Raw genomic sequence first — 20,950 nt, 5'->3', positions numbered from 1 at the left:
GCGCCGCGACCACCTCCGCGGTGCTTATAAACAGCCGATCCGCTCGGCGGGGGCTATTTTCGGCCACTTGGCTCGTGCGCACGGCCTCCCGGATGTGCCGGGCGGGTGCGCGAGCTCGCCGGCCGCTGGAAGTCGAATGAGGCGCCGCGACCACCTCCGCGGTGCTTATAAACAGCCGATCCGCTCGGCGGGGGCTATTTTCGGCCACTTGGCTCGTGCGCACGGCCTCCCGGATGTGCCGGGCGGGTGCGCGAGCTCGCCGGCCGCTGGAAGTCGAATGAGGCGCCGCGACCACCTCCGCGGTGCTTATAAACAGCCGATCCGCTCGGCGGGGGCTATTTTCGGCCACTTGGCTCGTGCGCACGGCCTCCCGGATGTGCCGGGCGGGTGCGCGAGCTCGCCGGCCGCTGGAAGTCGAATGAGGCGCCGCGACCACCTCCGCGGTGCTTATAAACAGCCGATCCGCTCGGCGGGGGCTATTTTCGGCCACTTGGCTCGTGCGCACAGCCTCCCGGATGTGCCGGGCGGGTGCGCGAGCTCGCCGGCAGCTGGAAGTCGAATGAGGCGCCGCGACCACCTCCGCGGTGCTTACAAACAGCCGATCCGCTCGGCGGGGGCTATTTTCGGCCACTTGGCTCGTGCGCACGGCCTCCCGGATGTGCCGGGCGGGTGCGCGAGCTCGCCGGCCGCTGGAAGTCGAATGAGGCGCCGCGACCACCTCCGCGGTGCTTATAAACAGCCGATCCGCTCGGCGGGGGCTATTTTCGGCCACTTGGCTCGTGCGCACGGCCTCCCGGATGTGCCGGGCGGGTGCGCGAGCTCGCCGGCCGCTGGAAGTCGAATGAGGCGCCGCGACCACCTCCGCGGTGCTTACAAACAGCCGATCCGCTCGGCGGGGGCTATTTTCGGCCACTTGGCTCGTGCGCACGGCCTCCCGGATGTGCCGGGCGGGTGCGCGAGCTCGCCGGCCGCTGGAAGTCGAATGAGGCGCCGCGACCACCTCCGCGGTGCTTATAAACAGCCGATCCGCTCGGCGGGGGCTATTTTCGGCCACTTGGCTCGTGCGCACGGCCTCCCGGATGTGCCGGGCGGGTGCGCGAGCTCGCCGGCCGCTGGAAGTCGAATGAGGCGCCGCGACCACCTCCGCGGTGCTTACAAACAGCCGATCCGCTCGGCGGGGGCTATTTTCGGCCACTTGGCTCGTGCGCACGGCCTCCCGGATGTGCCGGGCGGGTGCGCGAGCTCGCCGGCCGCTGGAAGTCGAATGAGGCGCCGCGACCACCTCCGCGGTGCTTACAAACAGCCGATCCGCTCGGCGGGGGCTATTTTCGGCCACTTGGCTCGTGCGCACGGCCTCCCGGATGTGCCGGGCGGATGCGCGAGCTCGCCGGCCGCTGGAAGTCGAATGAGGCGCCGCGACCACCTCCGCGGTGCTTATAAACAGCCGATCCGCTCGGCGGGGGCTATTTTCGGCCACTTGGCTCGTGCGCACGGCCTCCCGGATGTGCCGGGCGGGTGCGCGAGCTCGCCGGCCGCTGGAAGTCGAATGAGGCGCCGCGACCACCTCCGCGGTGCTTATAAACAGCCGATCCGCTCGGCGGGGGCTATTTTCGGCCACTTGGCTCGTGCGCACGGCCTCCCGGATGTGCCGGGCGGGTGCGCGAGCTCGCCGGCCGCTGGAAGTCGAATGAGGCGCCGCGACCACCTCCGCGGTGCTTATAAACAGCCGATCCGCTCGGCGGGGGCTATTTTCGGCCACTTGGCTCGTGCGCACGGCCTCCCGGATGTGCCGGGCGGGTGCGCGAGCTCGCCGGCCGCTGGAAGTCGAATGAGGCGCCGCGACCACCTCCGCGGTGCTTATAAACAGCCGATCCGCTCGGCGGGGGCTATTTTCGGCCACTTGGCTCGTGCGCACGGCCTCCCGGATGTGCTGGGCGGGTGCGCGAGCTCGCCGAACGCTGGAAGTCGAATGAGGCGCCGCGACCACCTCCGCGGTGCTTATAAACAGCCGATCCGCTCGGCGGGGGCTATTTTCGGCCACTTGGCTCGTGCGCACGGCCTCCCGGATGTGCCGGGCGGGTGCGCGAGCTCGCCGGCCGCTGGAAGTCGAATGAGGCGCCGCGACCACCTCCGCGGTGCTTATAAAGTGCCGATCCGCTCGGCGGGGGCTATTTTCGGCCACTTGGCTCGTGCGCACGGCCTCCCGGATGTGCTGGGCGGGTGCGCGAGCTCGCCGGCCGCTGGAAGTCCAATGAGGCGCCGCGATCTCCTCCGCGGTGCTTATAAAGTGCCGATCCGCTCGGCTTGGAGCTATTTCCGGCCTCCCGTTGGTGCCGGGCGGCGTGCGCGAGCTCGCCGGCCGCGATCTCCTCCGCGGTGCTTATAAACAGCCGCATGCGCACGGCCTCCCGGAATTTGAACACATTTCGTCAATAAATTTCGCATATTCAATTTTGAAGTTTAATATAATGCAACAATTGAGCTCGACTTATACAAAGGATATATCATAAAATCGTAAATTTCCGTCGAATTTTAGGGGGTCGACTTATACACCGAGTCGACCTGTACACCGGCAAATACGGTAAATACGATTAAATAAAATGATACGACTGGCATAAAAACAAATATAAACCACATAAAAATAAAAGTCACCATTACGTTGAATTATTGGGAGCACCGAGCTTGTTTCTCAGAAACGAGCCGGTCCCATCCAGGCGTAATCGGAGACAATGAAACCCGAAGTGGTTAAGGTTTGTCTTTTAATGCAGGATGCTTGGTCTCCATGTGCCGAAGCAGTTTTGAAGGCTTCATTGGCTCGCGCGCTAGTTTCAGGGGCGATTGTGTCTATAAAATGCAAAATGTTGGGTCACCTCACGGCTTACGGCCATACTACCCTGAGAACGCCTGATCTCGTCTGATCTCGGAAGCTAAGCAGGGTCGGGCCTAGTTAGTACTTGGATGGGAGACTACCTGGGAATACCAGGTGCTGTAAGCCTTTTCTTTTTCTTATGTGCACTTTAAGCTCTTTTTTTTTTTTTTTCTTATGTGCACTTCAATCGTTTAAGCCAAGAACTTTTTACAGCACCCATCACGAATGGCATTCGGAAACTGCAAGCCTAGTTTGAACTCCGACACTGAAACTACAACACGAGTTCAAAACCTCTATGTACAGTGAATAAAGAGCATGGCTCCCTGTGAACTCAAAGCAGCAGTCTTTACTTGTAAAAGAACCCAGCACAACACATTGCGCTTCCATGTAGTGTTTTTACCTTTTTCATGACATTTATTTTGATACAGCCAAATGCAGGTTTTGTGCACTTCACTTTTCCGTTGGGCATTCGCGTAGAACCCTATTCCAGTTACGGCCAGATTCTTTTAGACTAGTGGTCCCCAAACTTTCTTGCGCCACGGACCGGCTACGCGTCAGAAATATTTTTGCGGACCTGCCTTTATATATATAAATAAACAATAAATCTATATAAATAAATACTACATTTATAATAAATATATATAAATAGGATTAAATAAAATGATACGACTGGCATAAAAACAAATATAAACCACATAAAAATAAAAGTCACCATTACGTTGAATTATTGGGAGCACCGAGCTTGTTTCTCAGAAACGAGCCGGTCCCATCCAGGCGTAATCGGAGACAATGAAACCCGAAGTGGTTAAGGTTTGTCTTTTAATGCAGGATGCTTGGTCTCCATGTGCCGAAGCAGTTTTGAAGGCTTCATTGGCTTGCTCGCTAGTTTCAGGGGCGATTGTGTCTATAAAATGCAAAATGTTGGGTCACCTCACGGCTTACGGCCATACTACCCTGAGAACGCCTGATCTTGTCTGATCTCGGAAGCTAAGCAGGGTCGGGCCTGGTTAGTACTTGGATGGGAGACTGCCTGGGAATACCAGGTGCTGTAAGCTTTTTCTTTTTCTCATGTGCACTTCAAGCTCTTTTTTTGTTTGTTTTTTCTTATGTGCACTTCAATCGTTTAAGCCAAGAACTTTTTACAGCACCCATCACGAATGGCATTCGGAAACTGCAAGCCTAGTTTGAACTCCGACACTGAAACTACAACATGAGTTCAAAACCTCTATGTACAGTGAATAAAGAGCATGGCTCCCTGTGAACTCAAAGCAGCAGTCTTTACTTGTAAAAGAACCCAGCTGCCACCATCGTTCCTGTGCCAAAGAAACCTGCACCGTCCTGCTTCAATGACTACCGCCCTGTGGCACTGACGCCCATCATCATGAAGTGCTTTGAGCGGCTGGTCATGGAGCACATCAAGTCCGTTCTCCCCCCCACCAATGACCCTTTCCAGTTTGCGTACCGTGCCAAGTGGTCCTCTGAGGATGCCATCTGCTCTGCCCTCCACTCGGCCCTCACCCACCTGGAGAGAAAGGACTCATATGTGAGGTTGCTGTTTGTGGACTTCAGCTCTGCCTTCAACACCATTGTGCCGCAGCGACTCATCTGCAAACTCGACGAGCTGGGCCTCAGTACCTCCCTCTGCAACTGGATACTGGACTTCCTCTGTCAGAGGCCTCAGGTGGTGCGTGTTGGCGACAAAATCTCCGCCAGCATCACGCTGAGCACGGGAGCCCCCCAGGGCTGCGTGCTCAGTCCATTGCTCTTCACCCTGCTGACGCATGACTGCACTGCGACCTACAGCGACAACCGCATAGTGAAGTTTGCTGACGACACGACTCTGGTGGGTCTCATCACGAAGGGCGACGAGACTCGGTACAGGTCGGAAGTTGACCTTCTGACCACGTGGTGCAGGGACAACAACCTCCTGCTGAACGTCAATAAGACCAAGGAAATGATTGTTGACTTCCGGAAGGGTCACACAACACACCTGCCGCTGATCATCGACGGTGCTGTGGTGGAGAGGGTGAGCTGCACCAAGTTCCTGGGGGTGCACATCAGTGAGGACCTCTCCTGGTCCGAAAACACCTCGTCACTGGCGAAGAAAGCTCAGCGCCGCTTGTACTTCCTGCGGAAGCTCAGGCGTGCATGTGCTCCTCAGGCAGTCCTGTCTACATTCTACCGTGGCACCATTGAGAGCGTCCTCACTAGTTGCATCGCTGTCTGGGGTGGTAACTGCACTGAACAGAACTTGAAGGCCCTGCAGCGCATAGTGAATACGGCTGGTAAGATTATTGGTGCTTCGCTACCCTCCCTGAAGGACATTTACACCTCCCATGTCGCCCGCAAGGCAACCTCGATTGCCAGAGATGTGAGTCACCCGGCTCACTCTTTGTTTGACCTTCTGCCCTCTGGGAAGAGGTACAGGAGCCTGCGCTCCCGCACCACCAGACTCGCCAACAGCTTCTTTCTCCAGGCTGTTAGGGCCCTGAACTCGCTACCCCCTTCTGCGTAGCGTGCGGCACTGTTGCGCTATTTTCGGGAATGTCTGCTGTACGCGCACTTGCTCCTTTTTTTTCTGCTCCTCCTATTTATTTATTTATTTATTTATTTATTTATTTATTTATTTATTTATTGTTGTGTTATTTATTCATTATTTATTCAGCACGCTTTTGTTATACTTGTTTACTTGTTTGTCTGTTGTGAGCCATGTCTTGTCACCGTGGGATAGGGGGGAACGAAATTTCGGTTTCTTTGTGTGTCTTTGGCATGTGGAGAAATTGACAATAAAGCTGACTTTGACTTTGACTTTGACAACACATTGCGCTTCCATGTAGTGTTTTTACCTTTTTCATGACATTTATTTTGATACAGCCAAATGCAGGTTTTGTGCACTTCACTTTTCCGTTGGGCATTCGCGTAGAACCCTATTCCAGTTACGGCCAGATTCTTTTAGACTAGTGGTCCCCAACCTTTCTTGCGCCACGGACCGGCTACGCGTCAGAAATATTTTTGCGGACCTGCCTTTATATATATAAATAAACAATAAATCTATATAAATAAATACTACATTTATAATAAATATATATACCGTATTTGCCGGTGTATTGGTCGACCTTTTTCGATCCAAAATCGACCGAAAAAAATCGACCTCGACTTATACACCGAGTCATAAAATTTAACTTCGTATTCATCGCTTCAAATGTGATGGTAACCAAGGCCGTTTCTCATGCATCTCATTGTGCGTTGCACTTAGAAAATTTGAACCGGGCGGCGTGCGCGAGTGCGCGGCCCGCTGGAAGTCGAATGAGGCGCCGCGACCACCTCCGCGGTGCTTATAAACAGCCGATCCGCTCGGCGGGGGCTATTTTCGGCCACTTGGCTCGTGCGCACGGCCTCCCGGATGTGCCGGGCGGGTGCGCGAGCTCGCCGGCCGCTGGAAGTCGAATGAGGCGCCGCGACCACCTCCGCGGTGCTTATAAACAGCCGATCCGCTCGGCGGGGGCTATTTTCGGCCACTTGGCTCGTGCGCACGGCCTCCCGGATGTGCCGGGCGGGTGCGCGAGCTCGCCGGCCGCTGGAAGTCGAATGAGGCGCCGCGACCACCTCCGCGGTGCTTATAAACAGCCGATCCGCTCGGCGGGGGCTATTTTCGGCCACTTGGCTCGTGCGCACGGCCTCCCGGATGTGCCGGGCGGGTGCGCGAGCTCGCCGGCCGCTGGAAGTCGAATGAGGCGCCGCGACCACCTCCGCGGTGCTTATAAACAGCCGATCCGCTCGGCGGGGGCTATTTTCGGCCACTTGGCTCGTGCGCACGGCCTCCCGGATGTGCCGGGCGGGTGCGCGAGCTCGCCGGCCGCTGAAAGTCGAATGAGGCGCCGCGACCACCTCCGCGGTGCTTATAAACAGCCGATCCGCTCGGCGGGGGCTATTTTCGGCCACTTGGCTCGTGCGCACGGCCTCCCGGATGTGCCGGGCGGGTGCGCGAGCTCGCCGGCCGCTGGAAGTCGAATGAGGCGCCGCGACCACCTCCGCGGTGCTTATAAACAGCCGATCCGCTCGGCGGGGGCTATTTTCGGCCACTTGGCTCGTGCGCACGGCCTCCCGGATGTGCCGGGCGGGTGCGCGAGCTCGCCGGCCGCTGGAAGTCGAATGAGGCGCCGCGACCACCTCCGCGGTGCTTATAAACAGCCGATCCGCTCGGCGGGGGCTATTTTCGGCCACTTGGCTCGTGCGCACGGCCTCCCGGATGTGCCGGGCGGGTGCGCGAGCTCGCCGGCCGCTGGAAGTCGAATGAGGCGCCGCGACCACCTCCGCGGTGCTTATAAACAGCCGATCCGCTCGGCGGGGGCTATTTTCGGCCACTTGGCTCGTGCGCACAGCCTCCCGGATGTGCCGGGCGGGTGCGCGAGCTCGCCGGCAGCTGGAAGTCGAATGAGGCGCCGCGACCACCTCCGCGGTGCTTACAAACAGCCGATCCGCTCGGCGGGGGCTATTTTCGGCCACTTGGCTCGTGCGCACGGCCTCCCGGATGTGCCGGGCGGGTGCGCGAGCTCGCCGGCCGCTGGAAGTCGAATGAGGCGCCGCGACCACCTCCGCGGTGCTTATAAACAGCCGATCCGCTCGGCGGGGGCTATTTTCGGCCACTTGGCTCGTGCGCACGGCCTCCCGGATGTGCCGGGCGGGTGCGCGAGCTCGCCGGCCGCTGGAAGTCGAATGAGGCGCCGCGACCACCTCCGCGGTGCTTACAAACAGCCGATCCGCTCGGCGGGGGCTATTTTCGGCCACTTGGCTCGTGCGCACGGCCTCCCGGATGTGCCGGGCGGGTGCGCGAGCTCGCCGGCCGCTGGAAGTCGAATGAGGCGCCGCGACCACCTCCGCGGTGCTTATAAACAGCCGATCCGCTCGGCGGGGGCTATTTTCGGCCACTTGGCTCGTGCGCACGGCCTCCCGGATGTGCCGGGCGGGTGCGCGAGCTCGCCGGCCGCTGGAAGTCGAATGAGGCGCCGCGACCACCTCCGCGGTGCTTACAAACAGCCGATCCGCTCGGCAGGGGCTATTTTCGGCCACTTGGCTCGTGCGCACGGCCTCCCGGATGTGCCGGGCGGGTGCGCGAGCTCGCCGGCCGCTGGAAGTCGAATGAGGCGCCGCGACCACCTCCGCGGTGCTTACAAACAGCCGATCCGCTCGGCGGGGGCTATTTTCGGCCACTTGGCTCGTGCGCACGGCCTCCCGGATGTGCCGGGCGGATGCGCGAGCTCGCCGGCCGCTGGAAGTCGAATGAGGCGCCGCGACCACCTCCGCGGTGCTTATAAACAGCCGATCCGCTCGGCGGGGGCTATTTTCGGCCACTTGGCTCGTGCGCACGGCCTCCCGGATGTGCCGGGCGGGTGCGCGAGCTCGCCGGCCGCTGGAAGTCGAATGAGGCGCCGCGACCACCTCCGCGGTGCTTATAAACAGCCGATCCGCTCGGCGGGGGCTATTTTCGGCCACTTGGCTCGTGCGCACGGCCTCCCGGATGTGCCGGGCGGGTGCGCGAGCTCGCCGGCCGCTGGAAGTCGAATGAGGCGCCGCGACCACCTCCGCGGGGCTTATAAAGTGCCGATCCGCTCGGCTTGGAGCTATTTCCGGCCTCCCGTTGGTGCCGGGCGGCGTGCGCTAGCTCGCCGGCCGCGATCTCCTCCGCGGTGCTTATAAACAGCCGATCCGCTCGGCGGGGGCTATTTTCGGCCACTTGGCTCGTGCGCACGGCCTCCCGGATGTGCCGGGCGGGTGCGCGAGCTCGCCGGCCGCTGGAAGTCGAATGAGGCGCCGCGACCACCTCCGCGGTGCTTATAAACAGCCGATCCGCTCGGCGGGGGCTATTTTCGGCCACTTGGCTCGTGCGCACGGCCTCCCGGATGTGCCGGGCGGGTGCGCGAGCTCGCCGGCCGCTGGAAGTCGAATGAGGCGCCGCGACCACCTCCGCGGTGCTTATAAACAGCCGATCCGCTCGGCGGGGGCTATTTTCGGCCACTTGGCTCGTGCGCACGGCCTCCCGGATGTGCTGGGCGGGTGCGCGAGCTCGCCGAACGCTGGAAGTCGAATGAGGCGCCGCGACCACCTCCGCGGTGCTTATAAACAGCCGATCCGCTCGGCGGGGGCTATTTTCGGCCACTTGGCTCGTGCGCACGGCCTCCCGGATGTGCCGGGCGGGTGCGCGAGCTCGCCGGCCGCTGGAAGTCGAATGAGGCGCCGCGACCACCTCCGCGGTGCTTATAAAGTGCCGATCCGCTCGGCGGGGGCTATTTTCGGCCACTTGGCTCGTGCGCACGGCCTCCCGGATGTGCTGGGCGGGTGCGCGAGCTCGCCGGCCGCTGGAAGTCCAATGAGGCGCCGCGATCTCCTCCGCGGTGCTTATAAAGTGCCGATCCGCTCGGCTTGGAGCTATTTCCGGCCTCCCGTTGGTGCCGGGCGGCGTGCGCGAGCTCGCCGGCCGCGATCTCCTCCGCGGTGCTTATAAACAGCCGCATGCGCACGGCCTCCCGGAATTTGAACACATTTCGTCAATAAATTTCGCATATTCAATTTTGAAGTTTAATATAATGCAACAATTGAGCTCGACTTATACAAAGGATATATCATAAAATCGTAAATTTCCGTCGAATTTTAGGGGGTCGACTTATACACCGAGTCGACCTGTACACCGGCAAATACGGTAAATACGATTAAATAAAATGATACGACTGGCATAAAAACAAATATAAACCACATAAAAATAAAAGTCACCATTACGTTGAATTATTGGGAGCACCGAGCTTGTTTCTCAGAAACGAGCCGGTCCCATCCAGGCGTAATCGGAGACAATGAAACCCGAAGTGGTTAAGGTTTGTCTTTTAATGCAGGATGCTTGGTCTCCATGTGCCGAAGCAGTTTTGAAGGCTTCATTGGCTCGCGCGCTAGTTTCAGGGGCGATTGTGTCTATAAAATGCAAAATGTTGGGTCACCTCACGGCTTACGGCCATACTACCCTGAGAACGCCTGATCTCGTCTGATCTCGGAAGCTAAGCAGGGTCGGGCCTAGTTAGTACTTGGATGGGAGACTACCTGGGAATACCAGGTGCTGTAAGCCTTTTCTTTTTCTTATGTGCACTTTAAGCTCTTTTTTTTTTTTTTTCTTATGTGCACTTCAATCGTTTAAGCCAAGAACTTTTTACAGCACCCATCACGAATGGCATTCGGAAACTGCAAGCCTAGTTTGAACTCCGACACTGAAACTACAACACGAGTTCAAAACCTCTATGTACAGTGAATAAAGAGCATGGCTCCCTGTGAACTCAAAGCAGCAGTCTTTACTTGTAAAAGAACCCAGCACAACACATTGCGCTTCCATGTAGTGTTTTTACCTTTTTCATGACATTTATTTTGATACAGCCAAATGCAGGTTTTGTGCACTTCACTTTTCCGTTGGGCATTCGCGTAGAACCCTATTCCAGTTACGGCCAGATTCTTTTAGACTAGTGGTCCCCAAACTTTCTTGCGCCACGGACCGGCTACGCGTCAGAAATATTTTTGCGGACCTGCCTTTATATATATAAATAAACAATAAATCTATATAAATAAATACTACATTTATAATAAATATATATAAATAGGATTAAATAAAATGATACGACTGGCATAAAAACAAATATAAACCACATAAAAATAAAAGTCACCATTACGTTGAATTATTGGGAGCACCGAGCTTGTTTCTCAGAAACGAGCCGGTCCCATCCAGGCGTAATCGGAGACAATGAAACCCGAAGTGGTTAAGGTTTGTCTTTTAATGCAGGATGCTTGGTCTCCATGTGCCGAAGCAGTTTTGAAGGCTTCATTGGCTTGCTCGCTAGTTTCAGGGGCGATTGTGTCTATAAAATGCAAAATGTTGGGTCACCTCACGGCTTACGGCCATACTACCCTGAGAACGCCTGATCTTGTCTGATCTCGGAAGCTAAGCAGGGTCGGGCCTGGTTAGTACTTGGATGGGAGACTGCCTGGGAATACCAGGTGCTGTAAGCTTTTTCTTTTTCTTATGTGCACTTCAAGCTCTTTTTTTGTTTGTTTTTTCTTATGTGCACTTCAATCGTTTAAGCCAAGAACTTTTTACAGCACCCATCACGAATGGCATTCGGAAACTGCAAGCCTAGTTTGAACTCCGACACTGAAACTACAACATGAGTTCAAAACCTCTATGTACAGTGAATAAAGAGCATGGCTCCCTGTGAACTCAAAGCAGCAGTCTTTACTTGTAAAAGAACCCAGCTGCCACCATCGTTCCTGTGCCAAAGAAACCTGCACCGTCCTGCTTCAATGACTACCGCCCTGTGGCACTGACGCCCATCATCATGAAGTGCTTTGAGCGGCTGGTCATGGAGCACATCAAGTCCGTTCTCCCCCCCACCATTGACCCTTTCCAGTTTGCGTACCGTGCCAAGCGGTCCTCTGAGGATGCCATCTGCTCTGCCCTCCACTCGGCCCTCACCCACCTGGAGAGAAAGGACTCATATGTGAGGTTGCTGTTTGTGGACTTCAGCTCTGCCTTCAACACCATTGTGCCGCAGCGACTCATCTGCAAACTCGACGAGCTGGGTCTCAGTACCTCCCTCTGCAACTGGATACTGGACTTCCTCTGTCAGAGGCCTCAGGTGGTGCGTGTTGGCGACAAAATCTCCGCCAGCATCACGCTGAGCACGGGAGCCCCCCAGGGCTGCGTGCTCAGTCCATTGCTCTTCACCCTGCTGACGCATGACTGCACTGCGACCTACAGCGACAACCGCATAGTGAAGTTTGCTGACGACACGACTCTGGTGGGTCTCATCACGAAGGGCGACGAGACTCGGTACAGGTCGGAAGTTGACCTTCTGACCACGTGGTGCAGGGACAACAACCTCCTGCTGAACGTCAATAAGACCAAGGAAATGATTGTTGACTTCCGGAAGGGTCACACAACACACCTGCCGCTGATCATCGACGGTGCTGTGGTGGAGAGGGTGAGCTGCACCAAGTTCCTGGGGGTGCACATCAGTGAGGACCTCTCCTGGTCCGAAAACACCTCGTCACTGGCGAAGAAAGCTCAGCGCCGCTTGTACTTCCTGCGGAAGCTCAGGCGTGCATGTGCTCCTCAGGCAGTCCTGTCTACATTCTACCGTGGCACCATTGAGAGCGTCCTCACTAGTTGCATCGCTGTCTGGGGTGGTAACTGCACTGAACAGAACTTGAAGGCCCTGCAGCGCATAGTGAATACGGCTGGTAAGATTATTGGTGCTTCGCTACCCTCCCTGAAGGACATTTACACCTCCCATGTCGCCCGCAAGGCAACCTCGATTGCCAGAGATGTGAGTCACCCGGCTCACTCTTTGTTTGACCTTCTGCCCTCTGGGAAGAGGTACAGGAGCCTGCGCTCCCGCACCACCAGACTCGCCAACAGCTTCTTTCTCCAGGCTGTTAGGGCCCTGAACTCGCTACCCCCTTCTGCGTAGCGTGCGGCACTGTTGCGCTATTTTCGGGAATGTCTGCTGTACGCGCACTTGCTCCTTTTTTTTCTGCTCCTCCTATTTATTTATTTATTTATTTATTTATTTATTTATTTATTGTTGTGTTATTTATTCATTATTTATTCAGCACGCTTTTGTTATACTTGTTTACTTGTTTGTCTGTTGTGAGCCATGTCTTGTCACCGTGGGATAGGGGGGAACGAAATTTCGGTTTCTTTGTGTGTCTTTGGCATGTGGAGAAATTGACAATAAAGCTGACTTTGACTTTGACTTTGACAACACATTGCGCTTCCATGTAGTGTTTTTACCTTTTTCATGACATTTATTTTGATACAGCCAAATGCAGGTTTTGTGCACTTCACTTTTCCGTTGGGCATTCGCGTAGAACCCTATTCCAGTTACGGCCAGATTCTTTTAGACTAGTGGTCCCCAACCTTTCTTGCGCCACGGACCGGCTACGCGTCAGAAATATTTTTGCGGACCTGCCTTTATATATATAAATAAACAATAAATCTATATAAATAAATACTACATTTATAATAAATATATATAAATACGATTAAATAAAATGATACGACTGGCATAAAAACAAATATAAACCACATAAAAATAAAAGTCACCATTACGTTGAATTATTGGGAGCACCGAGCTTGTTTCTCAGAAACGAGCCGGTCCCATCCAGGCGTAATCGGAGACAATGAAACCCGAAGTGGTTAAGGTTTGTCTTTTAATGCAGGATGCTTGGTCTCCATGTGCCGAAGCAGTTTTGAAGGCTTCATTGGCTCGCTCGCTAGTTTCAGGGGCGATTGTGTCTATAAAATGCAAAATGTTGGGTCCCCTCACGGCTTACGGCCATACTACCCTGAGAACGCCCGATCTCGTCCGATCTCGGAAGCTAAGCATGGTCGGGCCTGGTTAGTACTTGGATGGGAGACCGCCTGGGAATACCAGGTGCTGTAAGCTTTTTCTTTTTCTTATGTGCACTTCAATCGTTTAAGAAACTATTTTTTACAACACCCATCACGAATGGCATCCGGAAACAGCAAGCCTAATTTAAACTCCGACATTGAAACTATAACACGAGTTTGAAAGCTATATTATGTGGTGACATCCACAGCATTGTAGTTAAATTTTTTACCGCTAGAGAGCAGACTATGTACAGTGAGCATGGCTCCCTGTGAACTCAAAGCAGCAGGCTTGACTTGTAAAAGAACCCAACACAACACTTCCATGAAGTGTTTTTAAACTTTTCAAGGCATTTATTTTGATTCAGCAAAATGCAGGTCGCAACGGGAAATTCGTGCTACCGCATAAAAAGCTGTCAATAACTTTTCATGATAGCCATGTTTCCAGAAAACACCAAAAGTCTTGGAAGAAAGCCTGTTTCGGCCCTGGTTGTAAAAAAAACCAAAAAAAAAACAAAAGGGAAGGGAGACCGTCCGGGAATACCAGGTGCTGAAAGCCTTTTTTTTTTTCTTTCCCACGTCAATTGTGAAAGGAAACTTTTACCACAGCCATCAAGTCCCACCGCTGCTTGGCATGGTTTCAGGGGCGATTGTGTCTATAAAATGAAAAATTCTGAGCGGTCTCACGGCTTACGGCCATACTACCCTGAGAGCGCCTGATCTCGTCCGATCTCGGAGGCTAAGCAGGGTTGGGCCTGGTTAGTACTTGGATGGGAGACCGCCTGGGAATACCAGTTACTGTAAGCTTTTTTTTTTTTTTCTTATGTGCACTTCAATCGTTTAAGCCAAGAACTTTTTACAGCACCCATCACGAATGGCATTCGGAAACTGCAAGCCTAGTTTGAACTCCGACACTGAAACTACAACACGAGTTTAAAACCTACATTGTGTGGCGACAGCCATAGCATTGCAGTTCACGTTTTTACCGCTAGAGGACAGACTATGTACAGTGAATAAAGAGCATGGCTCCCTGTGAACTCAAAGCAGCAGTCTTTACTTGTAAAAGAACCCAGCACAACACATTGCGCTTCCACGTAGTGTTTTTACCTTTTTCATGACATTTATTTTGATACAGCCAAATGCAGGTTTTGTGCACTTCACTTTTCTGTTGGGCATTCGCGTAGAACCCTATTCCAGTTACGGCCAGATTCTTTTAGACTAGTGGTCCCCAACCTTTCTTGCGCCACGGACCGGCTAAGCGTCAGAAATATTTTTGCGGACCTGCCTTTATATATATAAATAAACAATAAATCTATATAAATAAATACTACATTTATAATAAATATATATAAATACGATTAAATAAAATGATACGACTGGCATAAAAACAAATATAAACCACATAAAAATAAAAGTCACCATTACGTTGAATTATTGGGAGCACCGAGCTTGTTTCTCAGAAACGAGCCGGTCCCATCCAGGCGTAATCGGAGACAATGAAACCCGAAGTGGTTAAGGTTTGTCTTTTAATGCAGGATGCTTGGTCTCCATGTGCCGAAGCAGTTTTGAAGGCTTCATTGGCTCGCTCGCTAGTTTCAGGGGCGATTGTGTCTATAAAAAGCAAAATGTTGGGTCACCTCACGGCTTACGGCCATACTACCCTGAGAACGCCCGATCTCGTTCGATCTCGGAAGCTAAGCAGGGTCGGGCCTGGTTAGTACTTGGATGGGAGACCGCCTGGGAATACCAGATGATGTAAGCTTTTTCTTATGTGCACTTCAATCGTTTAAGAACCTATTTTTTACAACACCCATCACAAATGGCATCCGAAAACAGCAAGCCTAATTTAAACTCCGACATTGAAACTATAACACGAGTTTGAAACCTATATTATGTGGTGACATCCACAGCATTGTAGTTCAATTTTTTTACCGCTAGAGAGCAGACTATGTACAGTGAGCATGGCTCCCTGTGAATTCAAAGCAGCAGGCTTGACTTGTAAAAGAACCCAACACAACACTTCCATGAAGTGTTTTTAAACTTTTCAAGGCATTTATTTTGATTCAGCAAAATGCAGGTCGCAACGGCAAATTCGTGCTACCGCATAAAAAGCTGTCAATAACTTTTCATGATAGCCATGTTTCTAGAAAACACCAAAAGCCTTGGAAGAAAGCCTGTTTCGGCCCTGGTTGTAAAAAAAAACAAAAAAAACAAAAGGGAAGGGAGACCGTCCGGGGATACCAGGTGCTGAAAGCCTTTTTTTTTTTTTTTTCCCCACGTCAATTGTGAAAGGACACTTTTACCACAGCCATCAAGTCCCGCCGCTGCTTGGCATGGTTTCAGGGGCGTTTGTGTCTATAAAATGAAAAGCTCTGAGCGGTCTCACGGCTTACGGCCATACTACCCTGAGAGCGCCCGATCTCGTCCGATCTCGGAGGCTAAGTGGGGTCGGGCCTGGTTAGTACTTGGATGGGAGACCGCCTGGGAATACCTGTTACCGTAAGCTTTTTTTTTTTTTTTTTTCTTATGTGCACTTCAATCGCCCCTCCGCGAGTCGTCACCTTATCGTGGTGGAGGGGTTTGCGTGCCCCTATGATCCTAGGAGCCATGTTGTCGGGGGCTTCATGCCCCTGGTAGGGTCACCCATGGCAAACGGGTCCTAGGTGAGGGGCCAGACAAAGCACGGCTCACAAGCCCCTTATGATGAGTGATATAAATGGACTTAGTTTTCCCTCGCCCGGACGCGGGTCACCGGGGCCTCCCTCTGGAGCCAGGCCTGGAGGCGGGGCTCGAAGGCGAGCGTCTGGTGGCCGGGCCTTCGCCCATGGGGCCCGGCCGGGCATAGCCCGAAATGGAAACGTGGGTCCCCCTTCCCATGGGCTCACCACCTGTGGGAGGGGCCGAAGGGGTCGGGTGCAATGTGAGCTGGGCGGCAGCCAAAGGCGGGGACCTTGGCGGTCTGATCCCCGGCTGCAGAAGCTGGCTCTTGGGACATGGAATGTCACCTCTCTGGCTGGAAAGGAGCCCGAGCTGGTGTGCGAGGCAGAAAGATTCCGACTAGATATAGTCGGACTAGCCTCCACACACAGTTTGGGTTCCGGTACAAGCCCTCTCGAGAGGGGCTGGACTCTCTTCCACTCTGGAGTTGCCCACGGTGAGAGGCGTCGAGCAGGTGTGGGTATACTTATTGCCCCCCGGCTGGGCGCCTGCACATTGGGGTTCACCCCGGTGAACGAGAGGGTAGCCTCCCTCCGCCTTCGGGTGGGGGGACGGGTCCTGACTGTTGTTTGTGTCTATGCACCAAACAGCAGCTCAGAGTACCCACCCTTCTTGGGGTCCCTGGAGGAAGTGCTGGAGAGCGCTCCTTCTGGGGACTCTATCGTTCTACTGGGTGACTTCAATGCTCACGTGGGCAATGACAGTGATACCTGGAAGGGCGTGATTGGGAGGAACGGCCCCCCTGATCTGACCCCGAGCGGTGTTCTATTGTTGGACTTCTGTGCTCGACACGGATTTTCAATAATGAACACCATGTTCAAACATAAGGGTGTCCATGTGTGCACTTGGCACCAGGACACCCTAGGCCGCAGTTCGATGATCGACTTTGTAGTCGTGTCATCGGATTTGCGGCCGCATGTTTTGGACACTCGGGTGAAGAGAGGGGCGGAGCTGTCAACTGATCACCACCTGGTGGTGGGTTGGCTCCGATGGTGGGGGAAGATGCCGGTCCGACCTGGCAGACCCAAACGCTCTGTGAGGGTCTGCTGGGAACGTCTGGCAGAATCTCCTGTCAGGAAGAGCTTCAACTCCCACCTCCGGCAGAGCTTTTCCCACGTCCCGGGGGAGGCGGGGGACATTGAGTCTGAGTGGACCATGTTCCGCGCCTCCTTTGTTGAGGCGGCCGACCGGAGCTGTGGCCGTAAGGTCGTTGGTGCCTGTCGTGGCGGCAACCCCCGAACCCGCTGGTGGACACCGGCGGTAAGGGATGCCGTCAAGCTGAAGAAGGAGTCCTATCGGGCCGTTTTGGCCTGCGGGACTCCGGAGGCAGCTGACAGGTACCGGATGGCCAAGCGGAACGCGGCTTCGGCGGTTGCTGAGGCAAAAACCCGGGCGTGGGAGGAGTTCGGTGAGGCCATGGAGAATGACTTTCGGACGGCTTCGAGGAAATTCTGGTCCACCATCCGGCGTCTCAGGAGGGGGAAGCAGTGCAACGTCAACACTGTTTACAGTGGGGATGGCGTGCTGCTGACCTCGACTCGGGACGTCGTGAGTCGGTGGGGAGAATACTTCGAAGACCTCCTCAATTCCACCTACACGCTTTCCATTGAGGAAGCAGGGCCTAGAGACTCTGAGGCGGATTCTCCAATCTCTGGGGTCGAAGTCACTGAGGTAGTTAAAAAACTCCTCGGTGGCAAGGCCCCGGGGGTGGATGAGATCCGCCCAGAGTTCTTAAAGGCTCTGGATGTTGTGGGGCTGTCATGGCTGACACGCCTCTACAACGTTGCGTGGACATCGGGGACAGTGCCTCTGGATTGGCAGACTGGGGTGGTGGTTCCCCTCTTTAAGAAGGGGGACCGGAGGGTGTGTTCCAATTACAGGGGAATCACACTCCTCAGCCTCCCTGGTAAGGTCTATTCAGGGGTGCTGGAGAGGAGGGTCCGTCGGGAGGTCGAACCTCGGATTCAGGAGGAGCAGTGTGGCTTTCGTCCTGGCCGTGGAACAGTGGACCAGCTCTACACCCTCGGCAGGATCCTCGAGGGTGCATGGGAGTTTGCCCAACCAGTCCACATGTGTTTTGTGGACTTGGAGAAGGCGTTCGACCGTGTCCCTCGGGAGGTTCTGTGGAGGGTGCTTCGGGAGTACGGGGTGCCGAGCCAACTGATAAGGGCGGTTCGGTCCCTGTATCACCGATGCCAGAGTCTGGTCCGCATTTCCGGCAGTAAGTCGGATTCGTTCCCAGTGAGGGTTGGACTCCGCCAAGGCTGCCCTTTGTCACCGATTCTGTTCATAATTTTTATGGACAGAATTTCTAGGCGCAGCCGAGGCGTTGAGGGGGTCCGGTTTGGGGACCTCAGCATCGCGTCTCTGCTTTTTGCAGATGACGTGGTGCTGTTGGCTTCTTCAGGCCGTGATCTCCAGCTCTCGCTGGAACGGTTCGCAGCCGAGTGTGAAGCGGTCGGGATGAGGGTCAGCACCTCCAAATCCGAGTCCATGGTCCTCGATCGGAAAAGGGTGGAATGCCCTCTCCGGATCGGGGATGAGATCCTGCCCCAAGTGGAGGAGTTCAAGTATCTTGGAGTCTTGTTCACGAGTGAGGGGAGGATGGAGCGTGAGATCGACAGGCGGATCGGTGCAGCGTCGGCAGTAATGCGGACCCTGTACCGGTCCGTTGTGGTGAAGAGAGAGCTGAGCCAAAAGGCAAAGCTCTCAATTTACCGGTCGATTTACGCTCCTACCCTCACCTATGGTCACGAGCTATGGGTCGTGACCGAAAGAACGAGATCTCGGATACAAGCGGCCGAAATGAGTTTTCTCCGCAGGATGTCCGGGCTCTCCCTTAGAGATAGGGTGAGAAGCTCGGTCATCCGGGAGAGACTCGGAGTAGAGTCGCTACTCCTCCACGTTGAGAGGAGCCAGATGAGGTGGCTCGGGCATCTTATCAGGATGCCTCCTGGACGCCTCCCTGGGGAGGTGTTCCGGGCATGTCCCACCGGTAGGAGACCCCGGGGACGACCCAGGACGCGCTGGAGAGACTATGTCTCTCAGCTGGCCTGGGAACGCCTTGGGATCCCCCGGGATGAGCTGGATGAAGTGGCTGGGGAGAGGGAAGTCTGGGAGTCCCTCCTGAAGCTGTTGCCCCCGCGACCCGACCCCGGATAAGCGGAAGAAGATGGATGGATGGATGGATGGATGGCACTTCAATCGTTTAAGCCAAGAACTTTTTACAGCACCCATCACGAATGGCATTCGGAAACTGCAAGCCTAGTTTGAACTCCGACACTGAAACTACAACACGAGTTTAAAACCTACATTGTGTGGCGACAGCCATAGCATTGCAGTTCACGTTTTTACCGCTAGAGGACAGACTATGTACAGTGAATAAAGAGCATGGCTCCCTGTGAACTCAAAGCAGCAGTCTTTACTTGTAAAAGAACCCAGCACAACACATTGGGCTTCCATGTAGTGTTTTTACCTTTTTCATGACATTTATTTTGATACAGCCAAATGCAGGTTTTGTGCACTTCACTTTTCCGTTGGGCATTCGCGTAGAACCCTATTCCAGTTACGGCCAGATTCTTTTAGACTAGTGGTCCCCAACCTTTCTTGCGCCACGGACCGGCTACGCGTCAGAAATATATATATCCATCCATCCATTTTCTGAACCGCTTAGTCCCCACGGGGGTCGCGGGCGTGCTGGAGCCTATCCCAGCCGTCATCGGGCAGTAGGCGGGGGACACCCTGAACCGGTTGCCAGCCAATCGCAGGGCACACAGAGACAAACAACCATTCGCACTCGCACTCGCACTCACACCTAGGGACAATTTGGAGTGATCAATCGGCCTACCAAGCATGTTTTTGGGATGTGGGAGGAAACCGGAGTGCCCGGAGAAAACCCACGCGGGAGAACATGCAAACTCCGCACAGGGAGGGCCGGAGGTGGAATCGAACCCGCACCCTCCTAACTGTGAGGCGGACGTGCTACCCAGTGCGCCACCGAGCCGCCTCAACATATATATATAATATATAATATATAATAATAATAATATATATAATATATAAATAAACAATAAATCTATATAAATAAATACTACATTTATAATAAATATATATACCGTATTTGCCGGTGTATTGGTCGACCTTTTTCGATCCAAAATCGACCGAAAAAAATCGACCTCGACTTATACACCGAGTCATAAAATTTAACTTCATATTCATCGCTTCAAATGTGATGGTAACCAAGGCCGTTTCTCATGCATCTCATTGTGCGTTGCACTTAGAAAATTTGAACCGGGCGGCGTGCGCGAGTGCGCGGCCCGCTGGAAGTCGAATGAGGCGCCGCGACCACCTCCGTGGTGCTTATAAACAGTCGATCCGTTCGGCGGGGGCTATTTTCGGCCACTTGGCTCGTGCGCACGGCCTCCCGGATGTGCCGGGCGGGTGCGCGAGCTCGCCGGTCGCTGGAAGTCGAATGAGGCGCCGCGACCACCTCCGCGGTGCTTATAAACAGCCGATCCGCTCGGCGGGGGCTATTTTCGGCCACTTGGCTCGTGCGCACGGCCTCCCGGATGTGCCGGGCGGGTGCGCGAGCTCGCCGACCGCTGGAAATCGAATGAGGCGCCGCGACCACCTCCGCGGTGCTTATAAACAGCCGATCCGCTCGGCGGGGGCTATTTTCGGCCACTTGGCTCGTGCGCACGGCCTCCCGGATGTGCCGGGCGGGTGAGGCGCCGCGACTGTTATGTCCTTACTACTTTCCGGGTTCTTAGGTAGCAAGAAAGGTTCGGGCAACGACAAAATATACAACATCTCCTCCCCCCCTTACAATGAACATGCTTTATGCATGAACAACACGGAATTACGCACCTAGAACTAGACATCCCCATAACTCGGGTCAACCACGAACCTATAAGTCCAAGCGCGCAGGAGCTCGCCGCTCTCTG

The 20,950-nt window shown here is 54.7% G+C and overlaps 8 non-coding genes across 8 annotated transcripts; all 8 read left to right on the top strand.

The window, feature by feature from the left end:
• The first annotated feature begins 2,876 nt into the window (after positions 1 to 2,876).
• On the top strand, positions 2,877 to 2,995 carry LOC125974273 (5S ribosomal RNA). The gene has a single exon (XR_007483443.1). It is a non-coding gene; the product is annotated as a 5S ribosomal RNA (ribosomal RNA).
• An 810-nt stretch (positions 2,996 to 3,805) lies between these two features.
• LOC125974277 (5S ribosomal RNA) lies at positions 3,806 to 3,924 on the top strand. Its single transcript, XR_007483447.1, has one exon. It is a non-coding gene; the product is annotated as a 5S ribosomal RNA (ribosomal RNA).
• A 5,937-nt stretch (positions 3,925 to 9,861) lies between these two features.
• On the top strand, positions 9,862 to 9,980 carry LOC125974272 (5S ribosomal RNA). Its single transcript, XR_007483442.1, has one exon. It is a non-coding gene; the product is annotated as a 5S ribosomal RNA (ribosomal RNA).
• An 810-nt stretch (positions 9,981 to 10,790) lies between these two features.
• On the top strand, positions 10,791 to 10,909 carry LOC125974276 (5S ribosomal RNA). The gene has a single exon (XR_007483446.1). It is a non-coding gene; the product is annotated as a 5S ribosomal RNA (ribosomal RNA).
• A 2,319-nt stretch (positions 10,910 to 13,228) lies between these two features.
• On the top strand, positions 13,229 to 13,347 carry LOC125974443 (5S ribosomal RNA). The gene has a single exon (XR_007483560.1). It is a non-coding gene; the product is annotated as a 5S ribosomal RNA (ribosomal RNA).
• Positions 13,348 to 13,977: 630 nt separating this feature from the next.
• LOC125974311 (5S ribosomal RNA) lies at positions 13,978 to 14,096 on the top strand. Its single transcript, XR_007483482.1, has one exon. It is a non-coding gene; the product is annotated as a 5S ribosomal RNA (ribosomal RNA).
• An 836-nt stretch (positions 14,097 to 14,932) lies between these two features.
• LOC125974282 (5S ribosomal RNA) lies at positions 14,933 to 15,051 on the top strand. Its single transcript, XR_007483453.1, has one exon. It is a non-coding gene; the product is annotated as a 5S ribosomal RNA (ribosomal RNA).
• Positions 15,052 to 15,676: 625 nt separating this feature from the next.
• On the top strand, positions 15,677 to 15,795 carry LOC125974320 (5S ribosomal RNA). Its single transcript, XR_007483491.1, has one exon. It is a non-coding gene; the product is annotated as a 5S ribosomal RNA (ribosomal RNA).
• The last annotated feature ends 5,155 nt before the right edge of the window (positions 15,796 to 20,950 follow it).

This window comes from Syngnathus scovelli, chromosome 8, assembly GCF_024217435.2.
Source record: "Syngnathus scovelli strain Florida chromosome 8, RoL_Ssco_1.2, whole genome shotgun sequence".
NCBI classification, from domain to species: domain Eukaryota; kingdom Metazoa; phylum Chordata; class Actinopteri; order Syngnathiformes; family Syngnathidae; genus Syngnathus; species Syngnathus scovelli.
This window is presented reverse-complemented; position numbering and strand designations above follow the sequence as displayed.